At 38.3% G+C, this 22,521-nt stretch overlaps 1 protein-coding gene across 2 annotated transcripts in view; it reads right to left on the minus strand.

Annotated features, from left to right (window-relative positions):
* Positions 1-22,521, minus strand: part of tspan9a (tetraspanin 9a) — a 221,687-nt gene that overhangs the window by 125,821 nt on the left and 73,345 nt on the right. For both annotated transcript variants that reach the window (XM_089116345.1, XM_039650475.2), the window contains one exon: positions 15,330-15,391. The gene's annotated coding sequence lies outside the window, so the exon portion shown is untranslated. The remainder of the gene's footprint in view (positions 1-15,329; positions 15,392-22,521) is intronic.

Consider the following 22,521-nt stretch of genomic DNA (forward strand, 5'->3'; position numbering starts at 1 on the left):
TCTCCCATCTCCCAATACTGCTATTTTGGCTTGCAAATAGCCACTGCCAAATTTAGTCCCAAAAGGGTTTTTTAATTCAGATGCTAGTGTACATATTGACAAAAGAGACAACTGATGACAATTTAAAGAATGCTGTTTGTGTTCGTTTTATTATTAAAACCACTAGCTGTGAAAATAGCCTTGACAATTTAAAGTGAGTTTATTTTCTAGAAGTCCACAAAGCCAATAGTTGAAGAAAGACCCATGCACACAACAAAAACAAGTTCAAAAGAGGCTCTCTGCATGGCACCACTTACAGGATAATGGCTAGTTTTCTCCCAGAAAATTTTGCTCGCTCTTGATTTCAGTCACACTGAGCAGAAGGGAGTGTGAGTGTGCTGCTGTCCAGAGGAAGAGCATCGGAATAGTTTCAAGCCACTGAGAAAACCAAGCTGCCATTTCTCAGCCTGACAATACCATATTCATGTGGCCCCCGGGGTGAGACAAACACACACAGTGGCAGAGAAATGATGGCAGTCTTCAATGTCATTCCAACTTTAAATTCAAATACATCCCAGAATTCTTCGTGCTTGCCGCTAGAAGACACCAAGAACCAAGCAAAGAAACAAGGAAGGCATACAAATTCAGGCAGAAAAAAAGAGCAAAAGGCGACTAAGAGAGATTTATAATGTTACAAAATATTTCTATTTCAAATAAATGTTGTTCTTATTTAAAAAATTCGATCACGGTTTTTCTGAGGGATCATGAATCATGCAGAGTTAGAGTTCACTACATTCATTCACTGTGAACTGAGGCGCTCAGATACGTGGAAAACACAGGATACAAACTTATCGTGCGAACTTCACTTTGAAACACACAACGCCAAAGAAAACGTATTTAATTAAACTGCAGTCTTCTGTGATTTTGATAAGGGCACAAAGCCATATTGAGCTTTCGATTTGAGTTATTTTGACAAATACTTTGCTAAAGCAATGGCACAAAACAATGTTAGAGACCTTTTAAGTTATAGGGCCCTATTTTAACGATCTGAAACGCAAGTGTCAAAGCGCATGGCGCAAGTAACTTTGTGGGCGGGTGCCGGCGCTGTTGCTATTTTCACGGCGGGATAAATGCCTCTTACGCCTGGCGCAAATCTAAAAGGGGTTGGTCTGAAGTAGCTTCAGTATTCATAGGTGTGGTTTGGGCGTAACGTGAAATAAACCAATCCGAGCGCCATCCAACATATCCTTTAAGAACAGGTGCGCATGTTGCATGACAACGCATTCTCACCCCAAGGCGTCACCTTTGACCATGCTTCAATATTTGACGTTTTAGGCGCCCTTTAGCGTCACTTACATGACGCGATCCTACGGCGTCATCTAACTGACGCTAAAGGAAAGCGTCAGTTAGAGGACACGGTTAGGTTTAGGTGTGGGGTGGGGGTAGGGTACACGCGATCCTAGGGCGTCATCTTACTGACGCTAAAGGGCACCTAAAGCGTCAGATATTGAAGCATGTCCAAATGCTTCCCAAGGCGTCAGTTAGGTGACGCCTTGGGAGTGAGAATGGGCTGTGCATGACGGATTGTTATTATAACGGCGGGTTTACCAGGCGCGTTCACAGCCGATGAGACCGACGTTCTTATCAGGGCAGTGAAAGACAGAGAGGTGACGTTGTATGGGGATGGGAGAAACTCTCGCACATCAGCGTCGGTTAAACATTATAGCCTATATGTATGTTTCTTGCCACTATTGGGCAAACAGGTCTGATCCTTCAGTACTATTTAGCATTAAAAAATGGGTAATTCGTTTTTTTTTCATCTTCATGTAAACCACAATGATTTCCCTCATGTGTTCATATTTTTCCTTGTTATAATGTATGATTTGCAAAAATAAAACTACTGCATCTGTGTTGATGAGAAAATCAGTGTCGCTAAATTATGGCCAAGCATGCGCGCTTAAAATAGCATCATGAACAATGCGCAACGCGCCACATAGACCAGGTTTTTTCTGGTTAGTGGTGCAATTGTTTACTGGAAGTGTAAAATAGCACCAGGGAATGTTTGCGCCGAAACACGCCTCCTTTTTGCGCCGATCCGCCAAGGGAGCGCAAGTTCATTCCCTACTTTAGCGACGTGCGTCTGTGGAGGGGAAAATCCCGCTTTGTGCGCGTGCAAAATGATGAGACATGCGTTTGTGTATAAAGTCATTTGCGCCGGGTGCAAGATAGGGCCCATAATGAGAAGTTATTTTCGGTAATTAATGGAAAGCGCTGAAGCAGGTTGTTGATTATTTGATTGCTCTATGAAGTCTCCATAGTTGTTTATTAGGCTAAATCGTTTGTGCAATCACTTAAAATGTATAGAATACAACACCTCAACAAGCAACACAATTAGCTATCATTAGTGTACGTAACAAACAGTGTAATAAGTTGCAAGCCTTAACAAGCAACATTAATAAATGCACTCTACTTCAGCATGCAGAGCAACTGTGCAGCTTGAGGTGGGACACAGAAGTGAGCGAGCTAGTGTACGGCACATCTGCGTACCATCACAAATCCAAGCGCGGGGATCGGGCACAGAGCTTTCACACATAGGCGGATGTATTTAACTGGTAAGTGAAGCTGTTGTCAAAACGCAAATCAGAAACATAAATTAGTGGGAGTTTAACTTGGGCCAAAGGCTTCAGATGTGCAAATTTGGGTTTGTGCAAACCCCCCATTGGGTCCAAACGAAGCCCCCAACTGCATTTTAATGAACAGCTGCTATGCCTTTCCCCCCTCCCTCTTTATCCGTTTCTCCTAGTTTCTTCTCAATGATCTGATAGCTGTAATACATGTACATCGGCTTTTACTGATGTACATACATGTGAAGACCCACTGAACGCCCACTTCATCAATTTCCTCAAGATTATTTTCGTCTTCTGGCCCCTTCACACATACGCACACAAACGTGTCACAGAAAGCAGCAAGGACACTCATTACTCACGGGAAAACTCGTGAAAGTTATGAAATAGCAGAGGAGCCCTGTGTGCGTGAAAGAGGTTAAGAGAAGGTTGTCAGTGCGGAAACTGAAGAAGCACTTGACCAGATGGAGGTAGGTGAGTGTTAAAGAAAGGAGATGAGGATCATTAAAGGGAGATGGAGTGGTTGATGAAGTGTTTAATGATGGGATGGATTGTGACTGCAATTCATGCGCTGATATGGATTGTTGAGTTGAAGCGTTCTCTACTTAATATTCATTAAATGTGTGATACAGTGGATAAGTCTCCATTATGAGGGGGCGGTGTAGACCAGGGGTAAAGATTACTGGTAACCCTATTTGCATCCTGTACTCTTGCACTAGTCTTGCAGACAATCACAAGCAGACAACAACATGGTGACAACTCCACAAAATATAGCATTATGGCATTGTTTGTAATGCTAAAAGTTCAAAAGTAGCTTTGTTGTTGATTAAAAAATAACTAAGAAATGTATATAATATGTTGGTATTTTTTTTTTAATAAGTCACTTATGCTCACCCAGGCTGCATTTAATAATAGAATAATAAATAAATAATAATAATAATAATAATAATAAAAAAACGTTAAAAAAACTGTTTTTTTCTTGAATATATTCAAATGCTTAAAGGGATAGTTCACTTTGAAATTAATTTTTGATATGTTTTAGCTTACCTCAAGGACATCCAAGATGATGTGTCTTTGTTTCCACAGTATTTTCAAATTTGATTTTTTCAGTCAAACCGTTGTTGTGGGTCCACCCTAAGTTCCCCTCAAAGAGCATGCACAGAGTCCAAATTAAATATTATTTAATGATTCGTGAATGTAAGTACACACTGATGGCCTAAAACACGAAACGAGCGGTTTGTGTGAGAAAACAGTATTTATATCGTTTTTACCTCATGTAACCACAGCCATGTCCAACAGATCTGAAGGCTCGGGCGCTTCGGTCTGCGCATGCGCCGGAAGTGATCACTTGCGCGTGTACGTCACTCATTGTTTACACAGAGATTTCGGAAGTTTTACCTTTCACTGTGAAGGTCTAAACATATTTTGATATACAGGAAATCGCAATGGAAAACGATTTCGGTATATATCTAAATATGTTTAGTGAAAGGTAAAACTTCTGAAATCTCTGTGTAAACAATGAGGGACGGACACGTGCAAGCGCATGCTTCCGGCGCATGCACAGACCGAAGCATCCATGCCTTCAGATCAGTTGGATATGGCTGTGGTTACAGGAGGTAAAAACGATATAAATACTGTTCGTGTTCTCACAAAAAAACGCTCGTTTCATGTCTTAGGCCATCAATGTGTACTTGCATTTATGAGTCATTAAATCATGTTTCATTTTGACTTCTCTATGCATGTTTTTTTGAGGTGAACCGAGGATGGACCCCCTAAACCTGCATTATATGACTGATAGACAACAACGGTTTGACCGAAAAAAATCTAAATTGAAAATACTGTGGAAACAAAGACACCTACATCTTGGATGCCCTTGAGGTAAGCTAAAACATATCAAAAATTAATTTCAAAGTGAACTATCCCTTTAAACAACGAGGGGACTCTTTCAGTTATCTGTCTCTCTCTTTTAATAACGAATTTAAATAAATGTGATAATTAATTCTGTAACGTTGAGGCAGGAGTGAAGCAGAGAGAATCCAAGTGCACAAACTAATTTAATAAACAAACAGGTACTACAGGTTCAAAACAACAGAACATGAACTCATGACAGGAGCAAGGAACAGCTACAAACAACAACAACCGACAACTGAAGCACAGAGGTTTAAATACACAGACAAACAAGCTAAACAAAATAACAAGGGGGTGGGGCTAATTAGAAACTCCTGGAGAGACTAATAAAAATAAAAACTACAAAGGACTACAAAACATGGCACAGAACAGGAAATAACAAACGTCCACACATGACAAGGAAAACACAAGATTGCTTTTATTTGACGCATTATCTGCTATAATCGGTGTTTACACAGCCTTTTACAAAAATAGCGGGTGCTTGTGCTTCGCGTGCGTTCGGCCAATCAGTGTACACTAACGTCACGGATAGTTCCTATAGTGCTGGTTTAGCCCCTCTGAAGTAGGAGCTCAATTAAGTCCTCTAAAAGAATTCCTAGAACTAAAATATTTCCTAGTTCCTACAGTGCGAACGCACCAAAATATGGGTACTTCCGCCAATAGCTCTACGAACTATGAAAAGATTGCTCTGGTGCGAAAGCCCCTAAGGTGTCATCATTTACATGACATTGGCTGCATCTAAAATGGCTTACTTCCCTACTATATAGCGTGCGAAAAACAATATTTGACAAAAGTAACATGTTTTGACAAGTTAACACATGGCACCTTTAGATTTTAGTTTTTTTTCCAGACATTTAGTATTATTAAACAGCATATTAAGAGCATTTCATAACAAAACAATGTTGTTATGAAATGAAATGGCAAGGGATGAGAGACAACTTTGAAATAACTAGTTAACTTTGTTTTGTGCTCATGACGAGAGTTTTGATTATATATAAGTGTATTACTTTAGGCAAAAAATAAAAAATGGTCGATACTTTTCTTAATAGGTAAACCCGGCAGTCCACCCCCAGTATGTTTTCTCAGTCCCAAGGCCTTTTATGTGCAATGCACTTGGATGTCTAAATGTTTTTAATATATATATTGTTAACAATTCTTAGACATCACTGCTTTGGCTCTCTGGGCCCAATATTCTCATCTTATTATGAGTGTAGGATTTTTTCTTTAATAAAGAACTACAACTCCCCTGATAAAAAGGTATAACTGTTCCAAAAAAGTATTGTCTGGACATCCCTGGGGAGGAAATATAGAGTCCAGACCTCTTGGGAACTTTAATTGAAAACCTCTGCCATAGACCAAAGGCAAAAAATCCAAATGTAATAGACTGATTATCATACTCTGTAAACGTTAAGACTTGTCAAACTTAAACTGATGAAACAAACCTGTGCACCCTTGACTCATGAATTAATCACGCAGCAGTCAGCCAATTACTTTAGCTTCCAATTTCAGACACTTTTCTCTGTGCATTGCATTTTAACACGTCCATGACCAGGGCCAGTTTAAGTTCAACTACTGCTCTAGGCAAAACACTGTCGTGCCGCCCCCACTTCACACTCACAATTAAACATGATCTTTAAAGGAGTCAATATAATGGTACATGCACTTTTACAAGTTGATTGTCTTGAAATATGTGTTGGCAGTACCTGTACACAACCATCATATAATGATAAAATCCATCCAGTGTTTTTGTTTTAATCTTCTTATACAGGTATGTTTACCCCTGCCTCAAATTTAACCGTTCGTATTGTGACGTGAATAAAACGGACGCCCCTCCCACGATTGTTGATTGACAGTATTGTTTCAATACATCCCCACCCTCAGCGAACGGTCATCATAGTCTGTCGTTGATATGCTGAAGCAGAATTGTGTCTAAGTGATTGTGGTATTCGGTTCTTGGGTGTAATAACGGACACAGTCATTTTGATGTTCCTAAATCCGAACCGCTGAAGACGCAGTGGCTGAGTTTTGTTTTCGAAGGGAATATTCCCCACGATCAACGTAAATGCGTTCATATTTGCACAAATCATTTCTCACCAGATTGCTTTATCAATGAGGGTCAGTATAAAACTGGTTTTGGTAAGAAGCTGCTCCTGAAAAAAAGAATTGGTGGCAACTATGTATGTTCCCTCTGCACTTCCAGAAGAAGTAAGTGTAAAGTTTTATTAATCTTTATATTAATCTTTGCAAATCGCGAAAAAAAAGTTTTTCATGACCATTAGTTGTAATGTCAATCTGTCAATGACCTAACATATCCATCAGTGTAAATATAGCGTTCGTGTCTCACTACTCTACCCTGCCAGTACATACAAAAATAGATCAAAGTGACATTACGTTAACCAACCACTCACTCCTATACGAGCCTTAAAGCTACACTGTGTAACTCTTTTAGTTTATTCTTAGCTAAAAACACTTAGTTCTTTCAAAATATATGTGCTCATTAATGTATATTTACTTCGTTCAAGTAATAAAGTATTTTTGTGAGTGTATAATATGCCATTGAAAATACATACAGGTAAGGGGTTCTAATGTCGGTCGCCATGTTGCCCCTCCATCCTGAAATTGCATTAGCCAAAGAGGGACATACCCGTTAATTAAAGCTTCGACTTTCGCGTTTACGTTTGAGTTAACACTCATGGACGAGGTCGAACTGGAAGCCATGTTAATCTTGGACTACATTGGCCACCATAGGAGTTAAAACGAAATCGGAATTGAGAGGAACAGAAACTAATATTCACTCGATGGTCATATACATTTTCACCACTAGATGGGGGTAAAAAAAAAAATCACACAGTGTAGCTTTAATTGTCGAACTTATTTGCGGCTGTCATCTTGTTCCGAGTCCGACTCCGGTTCAAACTGATACGATTGCACAAATGTGTTTCCATCGACACACTATTATCCGAATTAAGTGATATCGAATCCAAAATGTCTTTTTTTTAATGAAATCTCTCTCTTTCTTGCCTCCCTAGCCGGCAGTCTAGTTTACCTATAACATCAGGGACGCACCAATCTCAAATAGCAAATATCCAACATATTGAATATTTACGATTAGAAATCTTGTTGTGTGGGGGAACCCCGAGGACAAACTGGAAGCAATCTGCGGAATGAAACTATACCCAATCAGAAAACAATCTTATGTCTGAAGTTTGTAAAGTTATTCCTTTATATAACTCTGTGTGATATCCGTTTCTTTAGCAATCGTGACCTGCTTCATACCAATGTAATGTTAAAGAACATGAATATTTGCACTCATCCATAAACATTTTTAGATCCATCAGCTCGACAGCAAGTCCCATCATTCAGCTCATCACTGCGTCATCAACCTACGCCTTTGTTATTGATGGAAACTGCGCCCTCTTGTGGTGAAAACAATCATACATATTTTGCCTTTAAGGTTCTGCCTCAGTGACAAATTAATACTTTTACTCAGCAAAGACAAATTAAATTGATCAAGAATGTCAGTAAATACTTTTAAATTTGTTTTTACAATAGGGGGGATGTTTTCAACATTAAAAATAAATGTTTCTTGAGCACCTAATTAGCATAATGATTTCTGAAGGATTCAGAGTAATGATGCTGAATATTCAGTGTTGCCATTAGGACAAATGCTAATACCAAATATATTGAAATCAATAAATTACATACTCACTGAAGGTATCATGATAGTTCAAATGCTTACTCACTTGAGGTTTCATGACAGTTTTATAAGACAGATGCATATTGTATACGCGTAGGCATCTCTTCGGGTTTTGGAGCACAGCTAATCTATCAACAAAAAAAAAAAAGGCCTAGTCCATCTTTTGCATTGTCTCATTGATTTATTTCAAGCATAAAGCTGATGTGTTCAAGCTAAAAAATGAAGGCAGAGAAAGTCCTTACAGCTATTGTGTTGTCGAAGGGGAAACTTCATGTGATTATTGTGCATCTATGAGCAGAATGTCTATTTACCAACATGCAGTACTCCAGTTCATCGACCTCACCGCCTCACTTTTCTCTGGGGTGGCCATCAGCCTTGTATTTACAGGTACGTTTAAACGCACAGCAGCTAAACTGTGCACCAAGTTCCCAACAAACCTCAAGGTTACAAGAGGTAGCAGCACTTTAATGTTGCCATGTACTCTCGCTTCAGTCTCACTGCACTGGCCCCGTGGGTAAGAGCTGCAAAGCCAGTTGCATCTTCAGCCACCATTAGTATTCCAATCATAACATCGAATTATCTGAAGCCTTTCCCAATACTGTCCACAGAATTCCTTTACAACTTAAAAGACTACCAGATGAGATGCTACAAGGGTCAATCTCACAAAAAAAAAAGATGTTCAGGTCACATTTCTCCCTACGGTCTTAAAGGGGGGTGAAACACACACATACACTCCCAAAATTTTACATACAGAAAACAAAGCATATTTTGAGGAAAAAATAAGATGTAAGGCATGTACAAATAAAGCATTTTTAACCTTTTAATTTTTAAAATTAAAAGGTTAAAAAAAATATATTTATTTAATTTTAATTCCTGCTACCTCAGCGGTGGGTGTTTTTTTTTTTTTTTTTTTTTTTTTACAGGGAAAAAATTATGACCATGATGTATAAACCGTATATTTTAATTAACCATTTAATATACACAGACTCATTGTTGGTTAATATTAGGTTATGCATTAACTCATTTTAACTAAAGGTACCCAAATGTAAAATGTTATTGTAAAATCTAAAATGTTTTTTTTTTTTTTTCTTAAGGTAAAATAAGACTGGATCCTGTTTTATTACTAATTTATTTAATGCTTTATTTATTTCAAAGTGGGAGAACTGCAACAGCTAATCATTTTATATTGTTTTTCCTTTTATCAAGATTATTTTTGTAATGTAATTTGTTTCGACTCTTATTCATGTAAAAACCTGTTTTTCTTCCTCAATACCAAAGAACTAATAAATGCATGAGGTACAGATTTAAATTGAGAGGGAAAATTAAAATAAACGCAAGAGTTATACGTGCAAATGATCATCAAACTGCTCAAAATCATTTATGCTGAACTAAAACACCTGCCCCTCAGATAGTGAGCAGACGGTGGGCATAGGACTAGATCTCTCCTTGATGAGAATGATTGTGTATAGACACGCATTCATGAATGCAAACAGAGCACAACACTGAATTTAATTTGTGTTTAACTCGTGCAAAACTGACAAAAAAAATCTGTAAAGTTCATGACATCATAGACTGATCCAATTGTTCACCGAAGACGAGCTAAAAGAAATCTGGGATTTATGATTCACCCCATTGCCAATGCAGAGACAATTTGCAATGCAATATCACAGGTATGATGGTGAACGGGGGCGGGAGGGGGGTATCATTTTACAGAGCGTGGAAGTCATCAATCACCCGATCGGTATGTTCTCACGCTGCTTGAAATGCTACATGGATTCCAGGTCTGCCTGCCCTGAATGACAATCACACACACATAAATGGAATAATATGAATGTCTCTGGTGACTTAACAAAATTTGTATTTATGTATTTGGAAGTTGCACTGCAAGCTTGTTCTCATCCCTATAGTCCAAGGAAGTCTTTGGACAGAAGAAAACCACTCGGGTTACAGTGTGTCTGTCTATTCCCTTACTCAAGTCCGTCTTGACAGGAGCTATTTAATACATTTTCTGATGGATGGAGCATCAGTTTGAATCTATCAGGATATTTAGATGGTGATGACTCTGGACATGGCCAATAGCTCTATATGTTCCCAACAAGATCGAATCAAGGAGAACACTGAAAGACGGGAGGATAGAGAGAGAGAGAATGAGAAATAACCTCAGTACAGCAGTAAGTCAATTCTGACAATCTAGTGCTGCCATTCTTCCATCTCAATCAGCACAGGGTGAGCGGGGCTCAATCCTACACATCGGCTCCATTGTACCACCAACCATCCACGTCATAATTATTCTGCTGGGTCCCGACCATGTTCCAAAGCTAATTAAATCTATTAAGAACAAATTAAGCTTGGCAAGGAGGAGGTATTGAAAACCTATAATATGAGGTATAAAAGATTCATAGCTGACCACTCAGAACATAGTTGATATACTGCTTTTCATATGTGCACTTGGAAGCTTTGATCAATTGACATTATTACTGACGTCATTTCTGAGCAGTCATGATCTGAGATTTTCCATCTTGTGCACCTTAAAGAAAGGGTTTAATTACCAGGCCTCTCAATCAATTCTCTTAAATGATTAAAGAAAGACAGTGTCACAATCAATAGCAGGTTAAAACAAATTGGCCAAGTTTCACAAACAGGGCTTAGACTAAGCCAGGATTAGGTAGTTCAATTAGAGGATATGATTTTAAAAAAAAAAATATGCCAAGGAGAAAAAAAAAAAAAAAACATTACTGGTGTGCATCTTGAGACAAAATAATTGCACTGCCACTGACATATTTTAAGATATGTCAGTGCAATTTGATTTCAGTTAAAACAGCTCAAACATGCATAGTCCAGAACTAGCTGGAACTAGAAGGGGAATGTTAGTGAGTATGGGAAGGAAAGAAGATGTATTTCTTCATTTTATTTTAAATTATATATTAAAATGTATTAACAGTCTTTCTAGTTACATTAAGGATACGTGTATTAAAACAGAGTGTTCTGGGTAATATTATATCCTGTTAAAACATACATTAATCATGCAACATGGACATTGTAATTTTTTTTTTTTTTTTTTTTTTGCTGGGCTTCATTGGGGCTCCTCCCCTAACCTCATCCGATCTCACTCCAAGCTTTTGATAAAACTTGAGAACCCTGTAACAGTTATATTCAGTAAGGATGCATGTAATTGATCAAAAGTGTCAGGGAAGACTTACATTATGTCCATTTGATATAAATGTTCTTTAAAAGAAAGAACATTCATTTTTCATTTTTGCTGAAATAAATGCAGCCTCGGTGAACACAAGAGACTTCTTTCAAATACATCTTGAACACTACTTTAGTGTGCATATTTCCACAACTGCAAGGCAGCACATTGGAATTGTCTTGGTAAAACCATTCCACAAATTTCAAGATTTCACTCAGTAATTCCACATGTCTGAAATCAAAGCTGACAGAAGAAATCTAATAAACTAATAAGCCAATAAGTGACACATCCAGACCAATAAATGCCAAAATTGAGGCTCATCAAATGGCAACTCAATAAACCAAGTCCAAGTCAGTTACAAATGTTTTGAAGGCCCTTCGATTGATTTTGATGAATGGTTTTTCTGCCCAATACATCAAAGCATTGCATGTGCAAATATAAAAAGCAGTTCAAAAGAGCTCAGCAGAAATCAATTAGCCCAATCAGATGTGTTTATGCAAATTATGCAGGATGCAGACAAATCTTCAGAAATAAAAAAACAATGACTTAACAGTTACAAACTTATAAATCATAGAATTATGTTTTAGACATTTTAAAAATGCATAAAATTTTCTGTGATGTAGGTAGGTCAGGGGATAGAATATACAGTTTGTACAGTATAAATATCATTATGTTGATGGAAAGTTCCCATGGAAAGTTCCCATGTTCCCACATGGAACGCTAACACACTATTTTATATATGTAATTTAACAAATTGAAAGAAGAGCTTTATCTGGACAATAGGAAAAATAATAGGATATTGCCTTTTTCTGAAAAAAAGAAAAAAATAATGCGAAAGCAGGCACAGTGGTTTCAGATGATAGTTACAGTAGTGGCAATACTGTCCTCTGGGGGGAAAAAGGTTGGTGGGCGTAATGCTTTGTGAGCCGCTCATTTAGCAATGTCTCTACACCTTACACAAGGTGGAAAAATGATCCCAACCTTTTCTAGACAGACAAAAATTTCATAGGCAATGTTTCACATTTGTGCTTGGGGATTTAATAAATAACAACAACAACAACAGCAACAACAACACAATAGGATTAAAGGGGATTTAAGAGAATAAATACATAAGAATGGTATAACAATTCTTAGGTCTAATTGTAGTTATGAAGTAATCAATCTAAACTATATAAAAATAATACTTAATTTTAAAATCTGCACACATTCCCTGTTATTTGTATGTGTAATATGTTGAAAACACAAACATTTTATCTATTGTCACATTCCATCTTTCCACAAACTCTCATTACGTTGTGACAGTGGAAGTAAGACATGCCTTCTTTGATTTGATTGGACATCTCAATCATTTTGACACTGACGAGCGCTGTTAGACCACTGAGGCAGAGCAGCCTAAAAATGTAGGCAGAGCAGCCTAAAAAGGTAGGGTAGGCAATTGCAGAGAGGATGACAAAAGCAAGTTAACTTTAAAAGCATAAGATCCCACCCTCCCTTCAGAGCGTCATTAAAGCCACGCCTCCTACAAAACACACCAACGCATACAGCAGATTCTGCAAAGTGTCACGAGACGAGGGACAGAGTTAAATTCCCTCGTGTCTCAAAGCACATAACATTATAATAATAATGAATGTAAAAATTACAGAGCTCTTACTTGTACCACCTGACTGCTGCAGATTCATTTCGCCGTTGATAGTGTTGTATAAATCCGAGTCTGAGGACTTGAACAGCTCTTGAACGTCAAGGGTTGCCGTCTTGTATTTACTGTTATGACATGGCGTGAACACAGCATAAGATCTTTGTTTTGATTCAGGAGGAACTGAAAGGCGGACCAAATGCAATGATTGGACAAAAATGCTTTTGGTCTTCCACAGAACATAATGTACATGTTTTAATAATCAGACCACTTCAATTATTGATTGCTATCAGATTGTAAGCAGAGTTAACCCTCAGACTCTGCTTATGCAAAACATACATATAGATAAAATGCATACTTGCAACCCTAAAGCTTGAAAACTGCATAAAGATCTTAAAGATGTGGGCATCTTTTTTCAAGTGGCAGGACAAATGGACCATAAATCATTTCCCCAAGCATTCAGCCTCGATACTTTAGCATCTTGAAATCCCATTCGATTTGAATTGATTCCCTCAAAGCTTTATCCATACAAAATACAGCAAAGTTTCTCCAGCTGGTTCACTTGAGGTAAAACCGAAGTGACTGATTTAAAACTGATTCTTGAGGCACAAGGGCTGACTCTGATTCATCTTTGGAGATATGAAATGACAGTTTGGAATGATTGGACATGCAGTTCAACCAATCAGGCTTTTTGACCCACATCAAGCCTTTACACGCTTTCTTTAATGTGCACTACTTCAACACCAAAACAGCTTTTCAGTGAGGTGAACATCTTTTGATTTCATTCTATATCTGTTTGATGTTTCCCCTTCATCTTTGTGTTTTCCATTTCTTCAAATAAACCAAACTGTAATGTGTCCTATTTATATCTTGAGAGGTAAACATACTTGGGTCCCTGACACTTATAGTTTGAAATGTTATTATACCTAAATATAATCACAATATTATTATTCAAACTGAACCTTTACATAACTGTGATAAGATTACAGACATTATTGCTGTGGTGCAGATATTGCATTTTTTCAGCTTAAAATTTCAGGACTCGCAACCAAATGTTGAACTCGTCAACCTACGTAGTTTCTGTCACATCACTAACATACAAATGGCACAATGAAAGCACTGCACGCATTATTTGTTTAGCTTTAAACCTCACTCAGATTATGACAAATGACAGAAAATAGCATTGCTTGTTGTGGTTAAAGAAATTGCAAATAAAAATGTAAATAAATTGCCTGAAGTGAAAAAAAAAAAAAAAAAAAAAAAAACAGACAGAGAGTTTGTAATTCTACAAACCCTACAAACCCTCCATGAGGTTTTCAGGGCTGCTTATAAATCATCTCTGTTTTTCTCTGAAGAACCACCGTCCAGTGTACAAACACACCACATAATTAACATGCAAATCATATGCAATGTTTTCCTGCACTGTGGACTCATGCTACAGAAATAAAGCCTCTGTAATATGTGCCACTTGCAAATATAAAAGCAGTTTTCAAGTAATTTAAAAGTCATCAAGTAATGTGCTGCAATTTTAACCTATATTTTCACCACTCAGATCCTAATTAGAACATTATGTGCGTTGCATTACATTTTTATAAAAATCCCAGAAAATATTGAGAAATCAATTTGTCAATATTGCACACCCTTACACCTTATAAATTAATATCATAAAAAAAAATATTATGCATTCTTTAAAATAAGGGCATGGTGTCTGAATCACCCAAAATAGCACGCACCCTGTGATTCATACACAGAGAGAGAACTACAACTGCTGGAAAGCATACCTGTGTATGACAAGCGAGTCAATCCTTCTGACAGACAGACGGCTTTTCTGTTCCCTCCCTGAGGAACAACAGGCTTTTAATCTGTTCTGTCAGTGACCTTGCAATACAAACACACAAAGCACATACACCAAAAACTGACAAACAGGCTCCTTGGTAAAAACAAACACACGGACACACAGCATGTTGTGTTGATGGAGAGACGGAAATAGAGGTGGAGGAGAGGAACATGGAAGAAACAATGATGAAAGATCAGATCGTTCCTCTGCAGTGGAAAAAAACGAAAGCCAACAAACGGCGGCAGCTTCATCCATCTCCAGATCACCTCATGTGTTAACCTGACTTCACCCCAAGCACACAGAGTGGGGAAGTTAAGACTCCAGAGAGGATGTGGGACGGGTGCCAAGGAATTGGGGAAGGAAACTGCAATGTCAGGTCTGCAGAGATCCCAGGAAGGGCTAAAATTGGCATTAAATAGCTTTCTTAATTAAATAGGAACACTAAACCGTCTATAATTTACCTGTCAAAGGGGTCTTCGGAGATGGTGCAGAGTTCAATTCGTCTCAATTCAATCAGCTGCTCCTATAAAAAAACAATGAAGGGAAAATCAGCTGGAGTTCTGAATAATTTGGAATTGATTTCTCATAGCATGATTAGTGTGTGCAAGTAGAATCAGGGGTGACACTAGACACAAATGACTCCTCTAGGGCTATGCTTATTAGTGTATCAATGCAAATGTAATTCGAATCAAGTTCAAATTTCAGCTAAAATTGATTTATGTATTTTTAGCTCAAATTAATTGCCAAGATTTAGATTTTTAGCAATTAATTTACCAAGTTTTGTTAATACAATTTTATTAAACACACACACACAAAAAAAGATTGTTGTGGCTTCTTGGTATCCCAAGGTTATTTCATTTTAATTATTCTTCTTATTATTTACATATAATCAAGTAAAATTTGATCTCTATACCAGGAGATATATTTTATCTATTAAATATAGTTTTAGCTGGGGTGCATTTGATTATGTGATTTAATGCATTTTAGCTTGCAAAGGCGCTTAAAAGAGTATTTCACTTTAAAAAAAAAAAAAAAAAAAAAATTTCGCTGATAATTTACTCACCCCATGTCATCCAAGATATCCATGTCTTTATTTTTTCATTCAAAAAGAAATGAAGGTTTTTGATGAAAACATTCCAGGATTTTCTCCATATAATGGACTTCATTGGGAACCAAACGGTTCAAGGTCCAAATGAGAGTTTCAGTGCAGCTTCAAACGGCTTTAACAACACCAGACGATGAAGAAGTGTCTTATCTAGTGAAACGATTGGTCATTTAAAAAATACATTAAAAAGTTTAAGTTTTATAAGCACAAATGCTGGCCTTGCTCTGTTCTGTGATGAGCGTTTGTGACTCTCCTGTTCAAACTCGTTCATCAAAATGAACAAATCTTTTTTCGAGTCATGTCTCTAAGGGTCCTAGATAAGACCCTTATTCATCGTCTTGCATCGTTTAAAGCTCTTTAAAGCAGCACTGAAACTCTCATTTGGACCTTGAACAGTTTGGTTCCCATTGAAGTCCATTATATGGAGAAATTCCTGTAATGTTTTCATCAAAAACCTTAATTTCTTTTCAAATGAAGAAAGAAAGACGTGGACATCTTGGATAACATGGGGGTGAGTATATTATCAGCAAAAGATTTTTTTTAAAGTGAACTACTTCTTTAAACCATGGGCCGATACGATCTAGTAAAAATGATACTCAAATAAGCAGTAAAATGAAATAAAATAAATAATAAAATGAAAAAACGCAAGGTCAACATAAGGTATCTTACGAAGATACCATCATTTTGCTCCCTAACTTCTTCAAAAGCATTGTTGTCGAGAGCATGATGCAGCTTACTAAAGTATAAAATATATACTGCAGCATTTCTTCGTATTTATATGCAAGTCTACTTGTGAGTACCTGTCGCAGCTGCTGTGGTCAGACCAAAACAGTAAAATGTTCTATTCACGTGGGTGAACATTGCTAGAAAGCCACAACTGATAAACAGTCCCCACACCGCACACACATGCACACCTGTAATTCCATTATGAAGACTTCAGTATTATTACACCAGAATCACATAATCTCCCACTCTCAGGCGCACCACCTGGGACAAACTCTGTGGCCTGTCTTTGACAAATTGATTCAAGGAAAAATATCACATTTGACAATGTTATTTGCAAGATTGCATTGTAATGAAGCAAAGTCCTCGCTCCAGGTTCATGTGGATTAATCCATCCTATATCACTCAAAGAGCAATTAGGCTGCAGGTGAGTGAAGCAGTCATTTAAAACGCACTTAATAAAACAGAAAACAGGAGCATTTAATGAGTGAGGCCTTTAACTAATGGACAATGTTTAAGCAATGACATACTATAGAGCAGGATAAAAGCTAGTGTTCTAAATCGAATGTGAGTACGGGTTGTTCCCAGGATCGCTTGGTGGGTCCTCGAGCAGGATGATGAGTGTGTGAGCGATCTGTGATGGACACAATCCACTCTCTAAAAGGAATAGGTTTTTCTTTAAAGTATAGCTGTAAAGATTTGATTTACTCTGAGATAAAGCTTTTTAATGCTGTTTATTTTGTTGTTGTCAACACAGGCAGCTGTAAATGATAGATCTTTTCTACATACATGGTCATGTGACAAAATGTTTGCATGTTTGAAAGATTAATGGGCCGACACAGCTTACATGCATATATCTTACCCCACCCTCCCCTACACATAAAAGCCACGCAGCTTATTTGTTCGGCAATGGCAACCTGAGCAATCCAAATTAATCAAAGCCCAAATGGTCTCATGTTCAGAATAAATGATGCTTGTTTATAAATCAAACGTTGTGTTGACATAAACTTTCATTTATTTAATTGTGTGCCAAATGGCACTTCAATGCCTCCAGTCAGAGGGCATACTCACTTAATGGAAAGCTATTAGTGTTTCAGCCTGGCTAAACGACTCAAGAAAAATCAATTTTGTTTGTTTCTTTAAAGGCTTTTAAGCATATCTTTTTTAAGTATGCATCACAGTCTTTAGTTCTGTCAAAAGTTAGCCAGACGCAAACAGCATACTAATGGCAGGACTTGGTTGTTTTAAAAGCAACTTTGTTGCTAAAAAGTGGCACAAATCTGTGGTTAAGTCCAAATCAGAGAAATGTCTTTATAGCTGGTGAGTCTTTATAGCCCTGCAGTAACCCAGTGTGGCACTTATTGTAGCTTTACAACCTCACCATCCCCCAGTTTAAACCCTACAGTTATTAAGCCTGGTGGGTGATATTGTTAGCTTCATGTGACAAATAAATACAGAACATTTACGAAAACTCGATGGTCAGAAAGAGCTTTACTCCTATAAAGAAACCAAATTAAATATGACAAAATTGCATTTAGAATATTATAGACGCATTCAGGGGTATTAGGCATGATCCAAAGTGTAGCATGAAATAGTTTTGGTTTGGAACACTACACATGAGCATTGCTCACAGACCAGTTTGTAAGCATTTTACGATTTGGTGAATTAATAATAATATAATTCCTCTATTTCAGAAACTTCCATGGCGTAATTTTACCTAGCAATTACAAGTCAGATAGAACAAATGTATTCAAATCCATAACTATTCAACATAAAGTGCACTGGGGACTCAATGCCTATTGACTTCACTGCATATGTTGTAAACAAAACAAAAAAAGAGCTTTAGTTTCACAAGGTGTATTGTGTTGTATTATTGGCCTGTGATAGTATGAATAGACAATACATCTACTGTCCTTTATCTCCCAAGAACACCTCATTTCACATGGCTCATCACACCAATGTCATCCCACACCAGTAACGTATTGCAAAAATACTGCGTGTGAAGCACCAAAATCAGGCACCAAACCCCAAACAACCAAAGCTTTATTGCTTTTACAAATACGTGTTATACAAATATGGTGTGTGTGATTTACAGGGGCCCCCTGTATAGTGATATATCATTGAGGTACAGGATTTTACATTCGGCTGAAGCCTTCACCATTTGAGGCTAGACTAATGTTAAAGGTGCTGATTTGCTCTCTGTGAGGTCTATCTTCATAAAAGCATTAGTTATAAAAAAAAAAAAAAAAAGACTATTTATCAGCAGCAGGCCCGGAAGCAGCGGCACGCCAGAGAATTGCAAAAGGTGCGAAGAACTGACATCCGTTTAAATGCCGTAAACCCCAGGGTGAAAGGAACTTCAGAGTGAGATTAATTTAAGAAAATGCTCCAAGGGTTTGCTGATGCAAAAATGCTGTCTTTTTTTGTACTGTGCATGTATTTAAACTCAAATTTTACTGTTGAATAAAAAGGCTGAGGAGAACAATTACCCTTTCCATTTCATGGATGTGGTAATTGTTGTTTCTACACAATAGGGTCTTTGAGATCAGCACAATAGAAATGTCTAAGTTCCGAGTCCGGCGGTCATGGAGTGGATTAAGTAAATAAAAAAAAGCAGGTTTTCAAATATAAATAGAACAAATAAAGAAATAAAGAAACCCTCCTCCAATCACAGTGCTCCGATGTCTCGCCTCCCTGTGCGTTAGTAGTCCGATTAGGGAGCAAATCCTGCCTGTCAGCTACAGATGATAACGTCGTCTCAACTTTAATGTCATAACACCTCTAATCCCCTTTGACGCAGATGAGCAGCAGACAAAAGCAGTTTATGGCGGACCGGCATGCTCTATCTTCTTTCTCTCCCATCCTCCAACTTAAGTCTTCACCCACCCTGACATCTCCACTGCTGATTTCACGAAAGCCCCAGTCTGATTTTAACCTCTCACTGCATCTGTTCATTCCTAGAATGACAGATAGATTGAACGATAGAGTGATAGATAGAAAGACAGACAGAACAAAAGTTAGAGCGATCTATAGATGGATAGATAGTCTTCCTGGCTATTGATCGCTGTATTGATCTGTCATTCTGTAATTTCTATCATTCTCTTGAATTATACTGTAAAGAAGGCTAGAATGATAAAATGATCCGACAACAGAAAGAAAAAATTAAAATGTGGAACAACAAATGGCAATGACAATGAAAGAATGAAAGAACATCAGTACAATATAGAAAGATAGAATGTTACACTGTAAAAATTTAAACTTATTTTTTGTAGACAGACAACAAGAAAATTTAAGTTTGAGAAAGAAAGTTAAGCAGCAAAATGAGTCCGACTTCAAGACAAAAGATGGGCAGTAAACACAGGATAGTAAGAAGGAAAGGAGGGAAAACAGAGTACAGCTATGGGTATTGCTAGCAACGATGGACCGCTAGATGGACGAAGTGCTACAGGAATTAAATTAAATAAAGAATTTCCATTACACAAGTGTAGATGTTAAAAATTCATGCTGATTTGTACTCTGCTTTTGCCAAGATAAACACAAACTAAGACGTAGCTTTACAGTAACCAATGCTTCTCCATCCATTTACGCCTCTTTCCATATAGTGATGTGAATCTCCTTCTGTCCGGCAATGTGGTGCGTCAGTACACACAACGGCTGCAACTACAGTGTGGTCTCCCCAATGGACCAGCAAGACAACTGTCTGGATTGAGCCAAGTAGTGGACATCTCTAGGGTCTTCAAGTGGGCACCTTCCATCCACAATCTCACAATCTCTCCACAACCCAACCGTACGCGCCAACCTGTTTGACTAAGGCTGTCGAGTGGCCAGATGAGCATACCGCAGTTTCTTCCTCTCATATACCTCTTCTACATTATCCTCCCATGGCACTGTTAACTCTATCAGTTGAACAATGCGTGCGACATCAGGTCGGGGGTTAGTGGTGGTAATCTTAGTTGGAAATATACTGTAAGCCGTTGATCAAGATCATCCAGCATTTTCCACTCCCTAGCAGCTTCCAGTTATCCTGGGCGAGAATCTCGCAGTACTTGGGCATGGCACCAAGGAAACCGACCCTGGCTAAGAGCCACCTTACATCCTGTAAAAATGTGCCTTAATGTGGCAGGAGATGAACACAAAGGACAAGAGGGATCCTCTCCTACCCAGAGGTTTAGGTTCTGTGGTGATGGGAGAACGTCATGTGTTGACCTAATAAGGAAACTGATCCTACTCTTTTCCATTGACCAAAGGTCTTGCCAGCCCATCTTCCGTTGTTCCACACTCTCCCATCTCATCCACTCTCCCTGCTTGGCCTGAGAAATGGCCTTTATACACCTCATCCTCTCCTCCTGCTTTCGCACCTCGTTGACTACCAGCTTCCTCCTTTGAGCTGGGCCTGCCTTGAGCCATTTAGGAGGAGCCCAAAACCCCTTCTTTCATGCTGTACCTCTTCCATGATATCACCAATTTGACAGGCAGCCTTTGCCTCCAGCACAGATTTCTTTGCTGATCACTTTCTACTAGTTTTTAACACAGGTGCTGCCTCCCTTACATATTTGTTGCGTGACTCTACTAAGGTAATTTCCAGTCTGACCTTGGCGCACTTAAACTCCTCGATTAAAGCAGAGACTGGCAGCTGCAATATTCCTTTACTATAAAGTGCCACTCTGCTGAGGCAGCGTGGAAGTCCCAACCATTTCCTGACGTATGAACTTACTAATGCTTCCAGCTTATCTACTGTTATCCACAGTGGCCACAGCAACCTCGGCAGTAGACCAAACTGAAAGCATCAGAGTTTTAGTTTGCTTGGTAGAGCACAGCTGTTTATGCTCTTCAACCCTTCCACCAATTGTGACTAACTTCTCCCACTCGAGTCCTTTAGATCCCCATCATACCATCTCCCAAGACTCTCCACTGGCTTCTCAGAAACTGTTTTTGGAGAATCAAGAAGGACACAATCACACCAGTTGCTAAATGATATACTTATCATTCGCACTGGCGCGACAGGCTCACTTATTTTCTCATCAGTGCAAAAGAGACTCAAAATACTCTGTTGATTTTGATCTTGTATATAAGTGGTGTACATCATTACATCTTGTTAAGTGTCTTTTTTTGTGGATACTCACAATAAAAACAAAGTGTTGTGCTTTTCGCCAAATAAAGACAAAAAAAAAAACATGATGCGAGTTCTGCATTCTTTCTGTCAGTGAAGTCCATTGAAACGCGTCCGAAAATGAACTGTAACTTAGCGAATAATCCGTCACACAGGAATACAGGCACACAGACATTAATCTTTAATTATCTTCTTTTAAATGAAGTAATTTATTTGAAAAAAAAAAATATTCTCGGTTTATGTAATCTGTACGACAAGAGAGAGATGTCAGTCGTTTTCTTTTTTAGCTCATTATAGCCAGCCCATTCTCACCCCCAAGCCGTCACCTAACATTTTGACCATGCTTCAATATCTGACGCTTTAGATCAGTTAGATGACGCCCTAGGATCGCGTGTAACCCTACCCCCACCCCAGACCTAAACCTACCCGCGTCATCTAACTGACGCTTTTCCTTTAGTGTCAGTTAGATGACGCCGTAGGATCGTGTCATGTTACTGACGCTAAAGGGCGCCTAAAGCGTCAAACATTGAAGCATGGTCAAAAGGTGACGCCTTGGGGTGAGAATGCGCTCTTATATATAGCTCCTTCAGTGTTAATGTGACCACACCCACATTAACTGAGAGCATGCGCCATTCAAGCACAAATAATCTGAGGCAAGCCACGCATACGTGTCAACCAGGGTTCTAAAGTAACAATTTGTTTAAGCATTGTTAAT

Source organism: Pimephales promelas, chromosome 10 (genome assembly GCF_988280905.1).
Source record: "Pimephales promelas chromosome 10, fPimPro1.hap1.1, whole genome shotgun sequence".
In the NCBI taxonomy this organism is placed as follows: domain Eukaryota; kingdom Metazoa; phylum Chordata; class Actinopteri; order Cypriniformes; family Leuciscidae; genus Pimephales; species Pimephales promelas.